The 11,241-nt window shown below is 44.2% G+C and overlaps 1 protein-coding gene across 1 annotated transcript in view; it reads right to left on the reverse strand.

Moving 5' to 3' along the window:
* Positions 1-5,221, reverse strand: part of znf395 (zinc finger protein 395) — a 59,748-nt gene extending 54,527 nt beyond the window's left edge. Inside the window, exon 1 of the mRNA XM_008118560.3 lies at positions 5,131-5,221. The gene's annotated coding sequence lies outside the window, so the exon portion shown is untranslated. The remainder of the gene's footprint in view (positions 1-5,130) is intronic.
* Between the last annotated feature and the right edge of the window lie 6,020 nt (positions 5,222-11,241).

An 11,241-nucleotide genomic window follows, 5' to 3' on the forward strand; every position in this document is an offset into this window, starting at 1 on the left:
AAAGCTATTCTATTCTATTCTCTATGTTTAAACAATATGTGTATATGACTTATAAGTATGGGAACATCTACACTGACCATTTAATGGTGTTTCAAATCTGCATTGAAGAAAGTGTTTCCACTGCACAGACAATAACATAGGAAATGCCGGAACCAGTTTGAGGCCCAAATGGGGACTGCACAAACTGCAACCCACTGGTGTGCATTAAGGGCTTTCTCTCCATGCTTTTATGGCAGCTGGTTGTCTATCCGCTGTGGTTTGAAGCTAGATTAAATAGTCAAGTGTAGATGGGGCCTAAGTCTCTCTAAAGCCAAGGGGATTGACTTCTGAGCAAACCCACTCTGACCCACATTGCATGCCGGAGACACCCACCCTGGCGCTGTTTGTGCAAACAAGAAACCCCGCTGTGCAAAAGGGGTGTGAGTGTGCGAGGGGCGGGGAAGCCCAGGAGAGCATGGTGAAACAGCTGTGCAAAGGGGAATGATATCTGATTTGAAACAGAAGCTGGATGGCCATTTGTCGACACAGTTTTGATTGTGTCTAAATGCAAGGCATAGGTTTTGATACAGAGGCTGGATGGCTATCTGTTGGGACGGTTTTGATTGTGTCTTAATGCAAGGAATAAGTTTTGATACAGAGGCTGGATGGCCATCTGTCGGGACGGTTTCGATTGTGTCTTAATGCAAGGCCTAAGTTTTGAAACACCAGAAAGCAAAGTTGCCCCTGGTTTTCAGCCACTAATATGGAGGCCGGATGAGCATCTGTCGGGACAGTTTCGATTGTGTCTTACTGTAAGGCATAGGTGTTGATACTGAAGCTGGATGGCCATCTGTCGGGACGGTTTCGATTGTGTCTTACTGCAAGGAATAGGTTTTGATACTGAGGTTGGATGGCCATCTGCTGGGAAGGTTTCAATTGTGTCTGAATACATGGCATAGGTTTTGATACAGAGGCTGGATGGCCATCTGTCGGGACAGTATCGATTGTCTTAATGCAAGGCATACGTTTTGATACGGAGGCTGGATGGCCATCTGTCGGGACGGTTTCGATTGTGTCTTAATGCAAGGCATAGGTTATGATACAGAGGCTGGATGGCCATCTGTCGGGATGGTTTCGATTGTGTCTTAATGCAAGGCATAGGTTTTGAAACACCAGAAAGCAAAGTTTTCAAAGTTTTTCAGCCATTAATATGGAGGATGGATGAACATCTGTCGGGATGTTTTCGATTGTTTCTTACTGCAAGGCATGGTTTTGATACTAAGGTTGGATGGCCATCTGCTGGGACAGTTTCAATTGTGTCTTAATGCAAGGCGTAAGATTTGATACAGAAGCTGGATGGCCGTCTGTTGGGACGGTTTCAAATTTGTCTTAATGCAAGACATAGGTTTCGATATCTATTGGGACGGTATCGACTGTGTCTTAACATAAGGCATAGGTTTTGATACAGAGGATGGATGGCCATCTGTCGAGATGGTTTCAATTGTGTCTTAATGCAAGGCATAGGTTTTGATACTGAGATTGGATGGCCATCTGCTGGGACGGCTTTGATTGTCTCTTACTGAAAGGCACAGGTTTTGATACAGAGGCTGGATGGCCATCTGTCGGGATGGTTTCGATTGTACCATAATGCACAAGAGATTGGGTTGGACTGGATGGCCTTTGGGGTCCTGACTTTATATTCTAGTATAGTGCCTTGGAGTCCAATGAAATCTTTAACCTGTATGGCCATCTGTTGGGAGGGCTTTGATTGTGTCTTGCTGGCTAATAGAATGGGGTTAGACTGGATGCCCTTTGGGAGCCCCTTCCAACTCTTCCTTTAGAAGTTTTTAAACAGAGGATGAATAGATTATATTTTTCCTAAAGGGGTTGGACTGGATGGCCTTTGGAAGTCCCTCTTCCAACTCAAATAGGGATTGTTGCAATCTCCCAATTGCAAGAAACGAGACTAGTGGGTGAAAGTCTCCAATACACGCGGCCACGCAGACACGAGTGGGCCAGGAAAGGGAAAAGGGAGAGGAAAGACAGAGGAAAAATGTGGGAGGAGGGAGTCAGGAGACCCCCGGATGTGGAGCCACGACACGAGTGGGCGGTGCCTCTTCTCCCGTGGAAAGAGGGAGGCGTGGCAAACACGCGTGGATGGCCACGCAGCCGCCATTCCGCCCAATGCAGAGTTGGAAGGGGGTCCCCAGGGGCCATCTAGCCCAACCCCCTTCTCCCATGGAGAAAAACACAGTAAGATCGCATTGGCCTCTTTTAGCTGCTGCACCACACTCTTGGCTCAGTTTCAAATTTCGAGCAAGGCACAACCTTCCTATGGATGCAGCCTAGAATGGCATTGGCTTTTTATGCTGCAGCAGCACAGCGCTGGCTCAGGCTCAACGTGAGTTCTACTATAAAGATACTCTATATAATATATAGATAGATAGATAGATAGATAGAGATAGATAGATAGATAGATATAAAAACTTCCCCTTCGATGGAGACAAGAGGAGAATGGCATTGGCTTTTTATGCTGCTGCATCACAGCGCTGGCTCAGGCTCAGCTTGAGTTCTACTATAAAGATACTCTCTATATAATAATAATATATATATAAAACTTCCCCTTCGATGGAGACAAGAGGGGAATGGCATTGGCTTTTTAAGCTGCTGCATCACACTGTGGGCTCGGGTTTGGGATTGGGAAGGGCATCTAATGCAATTAAGTTGGGGGGGTGGGGGGGCTCACATCCAATGCAAAAGCAATTGCAGTGCAAATATAAATGCAATGCAAAAGCAAATGCAATTGCAATGCAAACATAAATGCAATGCAAATAAAAATGCAATGCAAATGCAATACAATTGCAATGGAATGCAATGCATGCTTTTTTCCCAAAGAGAGGGTCTTGCATTATGCAAAAGCCCTCGCAAAACTGCTTGAGGTCCATTATAAGATCCCTGTATATAACATATAACAACTTCCCCTTCGATGGAGACAAGTGGAGAATCGCATTGGCTTTTTACGCTGCTGCATCACACTGTGGGCTCAGGTTTAGGATTTGGAAGGGCACCCAATGCAAAAAAAAACTGGGGAGGTGGGGGGCTCACATGCAATGCAAAAGCAAATGCAATGCAAATATAAATGCAATGCAAACACCAATGCAATGCAAATATATATGCAATGGAATTGCAATGCAATGCATGCTCTTCCCAATGAGGGGTTTGCACTATTATTATTTATTATTATTTCCTTCATTTCTATCCCGCCCTTCTCACCCGAAGGGACTCGGGGCGGCTTACAAAACTGGCAGAATTCGATGCCAAAAGCCCACTATGTAAAAGCCCACCCAAAATGATAAAGATGCGCTCATCCTATTGTATTATTCTCCCCATACACATACAAAAAAATACATTGCAAATGCAAATACAAATACAGTGCAATTGGAAATGCAATTTCAAATGTATTGTAATGCATGCTCTTCCCAAAGAGTATACAAAAGTCCACTCAAAACTATAAGTATGCGCTCATCCTATTATATTATTGCCCCAATACAAAAAAAAAATACATTGCAATGCAATTGCAAATGCAATGTAAACACAAATACAGTGCAATTGCAAATGCATTGCAAATCCAATTGCAAATGCATTGCAATGCATGCTCTTCCCAAAGAGAGGGTCTTGCACTATACAAAAGCCCACCCAAAACTATAAGTATGCACTCATCCTACTATATTACTGCCCCAAATACAAAAAATACATTGCAATGCAATTGCAAATGCAATGTAAACACAAGTACAGTGCAACTGGAAGTGCAATTGCAATGTATGTTTTTCCCAAGAGAGGGTCTTGCATTATATAAAAGGCCACCCAAAACTAAAAGTATGCACTCATCCTACAGTATTATTGCCCCCAAATACCAAAAAAATTGCAATGCAAATGCAATGTAAACACAAATACAGTGCAATTGCAAATGCAATGTAAACACAAATACAGTGCAATTGCAAATGCATTGCAATGCATGTTCTTCCCAAAGAGAGGGTCTTGCACTATACAAAAGCCCACTCAAAACTATAAGTATGTGCTCATCCTACTGTATTATTGCCCCTAAATACAAAAAATACATTGAAATGCAAATGCAATGTAAACACAAATACAGTGCAACTGGAAATGCAATTGCAATGCATATTCTTCCCAAGAGAGGGTCTTTCACTATATTATTGCCCCAATACAAAAAAAAAATACATTGCAATGCAATTGCAAATGCAATGTAAACACAAATACAGTGCAATTGCAAATGCAATGCAATGCATATTCTTCCCAAGAGAGGGTCTTTCACTATATAATTGCCCCAATACAAAAAAAATACATTGCAATGCAATTGCAAATGCAATGTAAACACAAATACAGTGCAACTGGAAATGCAATTGCAATGCATATTCTTCCCAAGAGAGGGTCTTTCACTATATTATTGCCCCCCAATACAAAAAAAAATACATTGCAATGCAATTGCAAATGCAATGTAAACACAAATACAGTGCAATTGCAAATGCAATTGCAATGCATATTCTTCCCAAGAGAGGGGCTTTCACTATATAATTGCCCCCCAATACAAAAAAAAAATACATTGCAATGCAATTGCAAATGCAATGTAAACACAAATACAGTGCAATTGCAAATGCAATGCAATGCATGTTCTTCCCAAGAGAGGGTCTTTCACTATATAATTGCCCCCCAATACAAAAAAAATACATTGCAATGCAATTGCAAATGCAATGTAAACACAAATACAGTGCAATTGCAAATGCAATGCAATGCATGTTCTTCCCAAAGAGAGGGTCTTGCATTATGCAAAAGCCCACCCAAAACTATAAAGATGCGCCCATCCTATTGGATTAAGACCCCCACCCTCCACATGCAAAAAAAAAAAAAATTACATGGAAATTGCAAAGAAGAGGAAAAGAGCAAGCGAAGGCGACCCAACCCCCTTTAGGATGGCGCGCAAAACCCGCGCAGGCTCCCTTGGCACCCCCAAAGGGCTCCTTTGCACCCAAAGAAATGCAGGGGAAGGGTCTGCATTTGCAAAAAAGGACGACCCCCTCCCCCTTATGATATTATGATTTCTTCTTCTTCCCTGGGAGGCACTCCCCCGCTTACCTCGCTCCGCCGCTGGCCAGCTCCGCTCCCTCCTTCCTTCCTTCCTTCCCTCGCCAGGCTTGTTTTGAAATTCCCCTTCCAGGGCCCTCCCCCTCCTCCTCCTCCTCCCCCTCCCCTCCCCTCCCCTGTCCCCGGCATCAGCCTGCCTCACGTACGCGGACGCAGCCAAGACCCGGACTGGAGTCTCAACCCGGGACGGGAGCCTCGACAGAAAACACACAGAGAGAGAGAAAGGGTTAGGGCAGGGGTCCCCAAACTTTTTAAACAGGGGGCCAGTTCACGATCCTTTGGACCATTGGAGGGCCGGACTATAGTTGGCCACCAAGCAACAACAACAACAACAACAACAGCAACAAAAAAGAGTGTTGGAAGAGACCCTTTGAGCCATAGAGTCCAATCCCCTTCTGCCTTTGTGCACCGAAAGCACAAGCAAAGCACCCCTGACAGATGGCCACCCAGCCTCAATGTTATTATTATTATTATTATTAATAATAATAATAATAATAATAATAATAGTAATAATGATGAGGGTTGGAAGAGACCATTGGGCTAATAATAATAATAATAATAATAATAATTGTGCGGTTTTCTGGCATTGTGTATTTCTGCCGCTTCTGTGACTGTTCATTTGGGGTTTGATGATTCCGTAGCCCACTTGTCGATGGATGTCCAGAATCAGCAGCATCCACCGCGGTCCTTTTTATCCTGGGCGACGACCGAGCCAGTATAGACTTCGTTTGGGTTTGATTCTCCATAATGCTAATGGGTTAGGTGCTCTTGGTTGTGCTCCTCAGCTGAGGCCTCTCTGGCTTGGTTGGACCTACCGGTAGTTACACTACCGCCAGCACAGCCCTCAGTCATCATTGGAGCAGTTAAGCCCCCCCACCACGTCAAGGTGGCACCTGCGGAGGGGTAAACCGATGAAACCATGGATCATATCCTCAGCTGCTGTAAGAAAATCGCACAGACAGACTACAAACAGAGACACAACTATGTGGCTCAAATGATCCATTGGAACTTATGCCTCAAGTACCACCTCCCTGCAGTTAAGAACTGGTGGGATCACAAACCTGCAAAGGTTGTGGAAAATGAACACGCAAAGATACTGTGGGACTTCCGAATCCAGACTGACAAAGTTCTGGAACACAACACACCAGACATCACAGTTGTGGAAAAGAACAAGGTTTGGATCATTGATGTTGCCATCCCAGGTGACAGTCGCATTGACGAAAAACAACAGGAAAAAATCAGCCGCTATCAGGACCTCAAGATTGAACTTCAAAGACTCTGGCAGAAACCAGTGCAGGTGGTCCCAGTGGTGATGGGCACACTGGGTGCCGTGCCAAAAGATCTCAGCCGGCATTTGGAGACAATAGACATTGACAAAATTACGATCTGCCAACTGCAAAAGGCCATCTTACTGGGATCTGCACGCATCATCCGAAAATACATCACACAGTCCTAGACACTTGGGAAGTGTTCGACTTGTGATTTTGTCAAAAAAACGAAATCCAGCATATCTATCTTGTTTGCTGTGTCATACAACGTCGTTGTGTCAATAATAATAATAATAATAATAATAATATAAAGAGGGTTGGAAGAGATCCCTTGGGCCATTTAGTCCAATCCCCTTCTGCCTCTGTGCACCAAAAGCACAAGCAAAGCACCCCTGACAGATGGCCACCCAGCCTTAATAATAATAATAATAATAATAATAATAATAATAATAATAATAATATAAAGAGGGTTGGAAGAGACCCCTTGGGACATTTAGTCCAATCCCCTTCTGCCTTTGTGCACAAAAAGCACAAGCAAAGCACCCCTGACAGATGGCCACCCGGCCTCAATGTTAATAATAATAATAATAATAATAATAATAATAATAATAATAATAATAATAAGGGTTGGAAGAGAAGAAGAGACCCCTTGGGTCATTTAGCCCAACCCCCTTCTGCCCTTGTGCTGTGGGGGCCGGATAAATGGCTTTGATGGGCCGCATCCGGCCCCCGGGCCTTAGTTTGGGGACCCCTGGGTTAGGGTATGTTGTATGTCTTTCGGGCTGTGTGGCCATGTTCCAGAAGCATTCTCTCCTGGCGTTTCGCCCACATCTATGGCAGGCATCCTCAGAGGTTGTGAGGTAGGCAAAGAAGGTCAATATATATCTGTGGAGAGTCCAGGGTGTGACAAGAGTCCTTTGTCAGTTGGAAGCCAGCGTTAATGTTTCAGTTAATCACCCTAATTAGCATTTATTTATTTATTTATTTATTTACAGTATTCATATTCCGCCCTTCTTTCTCACTCCGAAGGGGACTCAGGGCAGATTACAATGAACACAGAGATGGCAAACATTCAATGCCAACAGACAAACAACATACAGTATAGACAGACACAGAGGCATTTAACTTTTTTTTTTCCAGCTTCACGAAAGCATTGGAAAGGTTTGTCTCTTGCCTTTGTTCAGAGTCATTAGCCATCCTTGGGGCTCCTCTGCCCTCAGGGTGTTGCTCTGGAAGTCTCTCCCTAAGGAGATCAGGTTAGCTCCTTCTCTGCCCATTTTCCGCCGGGAATTGAAAACATGTTTGTTCAAGAGTGCGTTTGGATGAATAGGCCCAATAGAGCTGTCATCAGAATACTTCTTTCTGTTTTAAAAGCATATGGCACTTTATCACTGTTACAGTAGAGTCTCACTTATCCAACATAAACGGGCCGGCAGAACGTTGAATAAGCGAATATGTTGGATAATAAGGAGGGATTAAGGAAAAGCCTGTTACACATTAAATTAGGTCATGATTTTACAAATTAAGCACCAAAACATCATGTTATACAACAAATTTGACAGAAAAAGTAGTTCAATAGGTAGTAATGCTATGCAGTAATTACTGTATTTACGAATTTAGCACCAAAATATCACGATATATTAAAAACATTGACTACAAAATGCATTGGATAATTCAGAACGTTGGATAAGTGAGTGTTGGATAAGTGAGACTCTACTGTACTACAATAATAATAGAATAATAATAGAAAGCTATATGCATAATTCCCATGAACAACAAGACCACTGGACCAAATCACACCAAATTTGGTCACAAAAGACATAGTCATCCAATCAATCTGCATGTCGCAGCGTGTCAGCAAAAATGGCTAGGCGGGTCAATGTTGACACGCGTGTCATAGGTTGGCCATCACTGTCCTAACTTCAGTGCGGGAAAGAAAGAGGCCACAGGGAAGACCAAGGTTTCACAGCGTCACCAAACAAGACAACTACACATCATAGAACCCTAGAGTTGAAAGGGACCCCCAGAGGCCATCCAGTCCAACCCCCTTCTGGCACTCCATCAGATTTCCAAGCCATCTATATTCCACTACTAGCTTGGGGACCCGGCCAGTGTCCGGGTTATTAGAAGAAGGCATTGTTTATTTTGGGATGTTAGGTAAGGAGCCCCGGTGGCAAAGTGGGTTAAAGCGCTGAGCTGCTGAACTTGCAGACCGAAAGGTCCCAGGTTCAAATCCCGGGAGCTTGAGCTCCAGCTCCTGCCAACCTAGCAGTTCGAAAACATGCCAATGTGAGTAGATCAATAGGTACCGTTCTGGCAGGAAGGTAACGGCGCTCCATGCAGCCATGCCAATGGCCACATGACCTTGAAGGAGTCTATGGACAATGCCAGCTCTTCGGCTTAGAAATGGAGATGAGCACCAACCCCCAGAGTCGGGCACGACTGGACTTGACGTCATGGGAAAACCTTTACCTTTACCTTAGACTCATGTCATCCTGTTCTAAAAAGATAATGTGGATTATCTGCTTTGATCATATGGATTATATGGACTTAACGTCAGGGAAAACCTTTACCTTTATTATTATTATTATTTTATTATTTACAGCATTTATATTCCGCCCTTCTTTCTCACCCCGAAGGGGACTCAGGGCGGATCACATTACACATATAGGCAAACATTCAATGCCTTTTAACATAGAACAAAGACAAGACAAACACAGGCTCCGAGCGGGCCTCGAACTCATGACCTCCTGATCAGAGTGATTCATTGCAGCTGGTTGCAGCTGGCTTGCTCTCCCACCTGTGCCACAGCCCGGGCCCCTTTACTTAGGTAATATCACTAAAGTTTGGTCCAAATCCATTGTTGGCTGGGTTCAATGCTGTTTGGATAAGGGTGAACTACAAGTCCCAGATTCCCAGGGCAATCACCCTGAAATCCTGCCAGTATTTGCAGTTGGCCATCTTGGGTCTGTGTGCCAAGTTTGGTCCAGATCCGTAGTCGGCTGGTTTTAGGGTTCTCTGGATAAGGGTGAACTACAACTCCCAGATTCCCAGGGCAATAATAATAATAATAATACTTTATTTATACCCCACCACCATCTTCCACTAACTCATGCAGTATGTTCAGTTGGTCATGAGGCTTACACTGTGCCAAGTTTGGTCCCGGTCCATTGTTGGTGAGAGTCACAGTTTCCCTGGATGTAGGTGAACTATAGCTCCCAAAATCAAGGTCCATTCCCACCACCTTCCGCAGTATGTTCAGTTGGTCATGTGGTGGGGGTCACAGTGGTCCTGGATGTAGAACTATAGCCAGTGTCCCAACCCCAATGTAGACCTTTTGATCCAGAAAGATTGGTGCTCGATACCAGAGAGTAACCACAAAGAAAAGAGGCCTAAAATGTGCACCATGACCACAGATGGAGCGTGACCCCTTCCAAGCAAGAACTGCCTGAGCACATGCTGCACACGTACCCACAGAAAGTGGGATGCGGACAAACCACACAAGATTTTCTGCCGAATTAATGAGTCAGAAGACACCGGTTCAGCACCCGGACAGCCGAATGAAATGTTGAATGGCATGTTGTGCAAATGTGGTGCAGCTCTTTGAGTGCTGGATTTGGACTGTGAAGTTTGGATGCCTCTTTGAAACCCCAACCTTCAGAAAGTCATGCTCTCTCAGCCTCAGAAGAACCTCCAAGAAAATGGCAATTAATGAGAATGAACATTAAGTTTTCCAAGGTCTAGAGATGATGCCTTCATGATGTCATAGTTATAGAGGTGGAGGGGTCTCCAGAGGTCATCTAGTCCAACAATGGGTTGGACTAGATGGCCTCTGGAGACCCCTCCAACTTTATAACTACGACGGGCTCAATGCAGGCTCTCCATCTGGAGCATCCCCAGAAAGGGACTTTTCGGAGACATCCAGGAAAGGAGGCAATTGGGCTCATTGCTTAATTGCTCTGAATGTCATGAATTTCCTTCTAATGTTCAACCCAAATCTACCCTCCTGTAACGTCAAACCATTAGACCTGGTCCCCATCTATGTGAGGTTGCAAAGAACATAATTGTGCCTTTTTTTCACATGCCCAGCTCATCTATGTTGTTCTCCATACTTCGTTATCTTTCTCTGTCTTTCCGTGACACCTTTCCAACTTTGTCCCTGCCCTTCCTAAAATAAAGTGCCCCAAAATTCCAGCATGGTGGGTTTTTAGTCCAAGTCACACCAGAAGCGAATTGCAGTTTCTCAAATCGTTCCTGACACGAAAAAAGAAGCCCAGGAAGGAGCTAGTAATGCCATTAAGCATCGTAACTTCAACATCAAACACAATTGCAAGAGTGTGCAGTCCAATATTTTTGCAAATCAAGGATGCATCTACACTGTAGAACGCATGCCGTTTGATACCACTTTGGCCCCTTCTGCATTGCTATATAAAATCCAGATTATCTGCTTTAAAGTGTAGACTCAACAGCTGAGCTGCTGAACTTGCTGACTGAAAGGTCAGCGGCTCAAATCCGGGGAGCGAGGTGAGCTCCCGCTATTAGCTCCAGCTTCTGAAAAACTAGCAGTTCGAAAAATGCAAATGTGAGTAGCTCAATAGGTACTACTCCAGTGTGAAGGTAATAATTCTCCATGCAGTCATGCTGGCCACATGTCCTTGGAGGTGTCTACGGACAACGCCGGCTCTTCGGCTTAGAAATGGAGATGAGAACCAACTCCCAGAGTCTGACATGACTGGACTTAACGTCAGGGGAAAAGCTTTACCTTTCCCTTAGACTCATGTCATCCAGTTCTAAAAGGATAATGTGGATTATCTGATTTGATAATATGGATTAT

The sequence above is a fragment of the Anolis carolinensis genome, chromosome 1 (genome assembly GCF_035594765.1).
Source record: "Anolis carolinensis isolate JA03-04 chromosome 1, rAnoCar3.1.pri, whole genome shotgun sequence".
NCBI classification, from domain to species: Eukaryota; Metazoa; Chordata; class Lepidosauria; order Squamata; family Dactyloidae; genus Anolis; species Anolis carolinensis.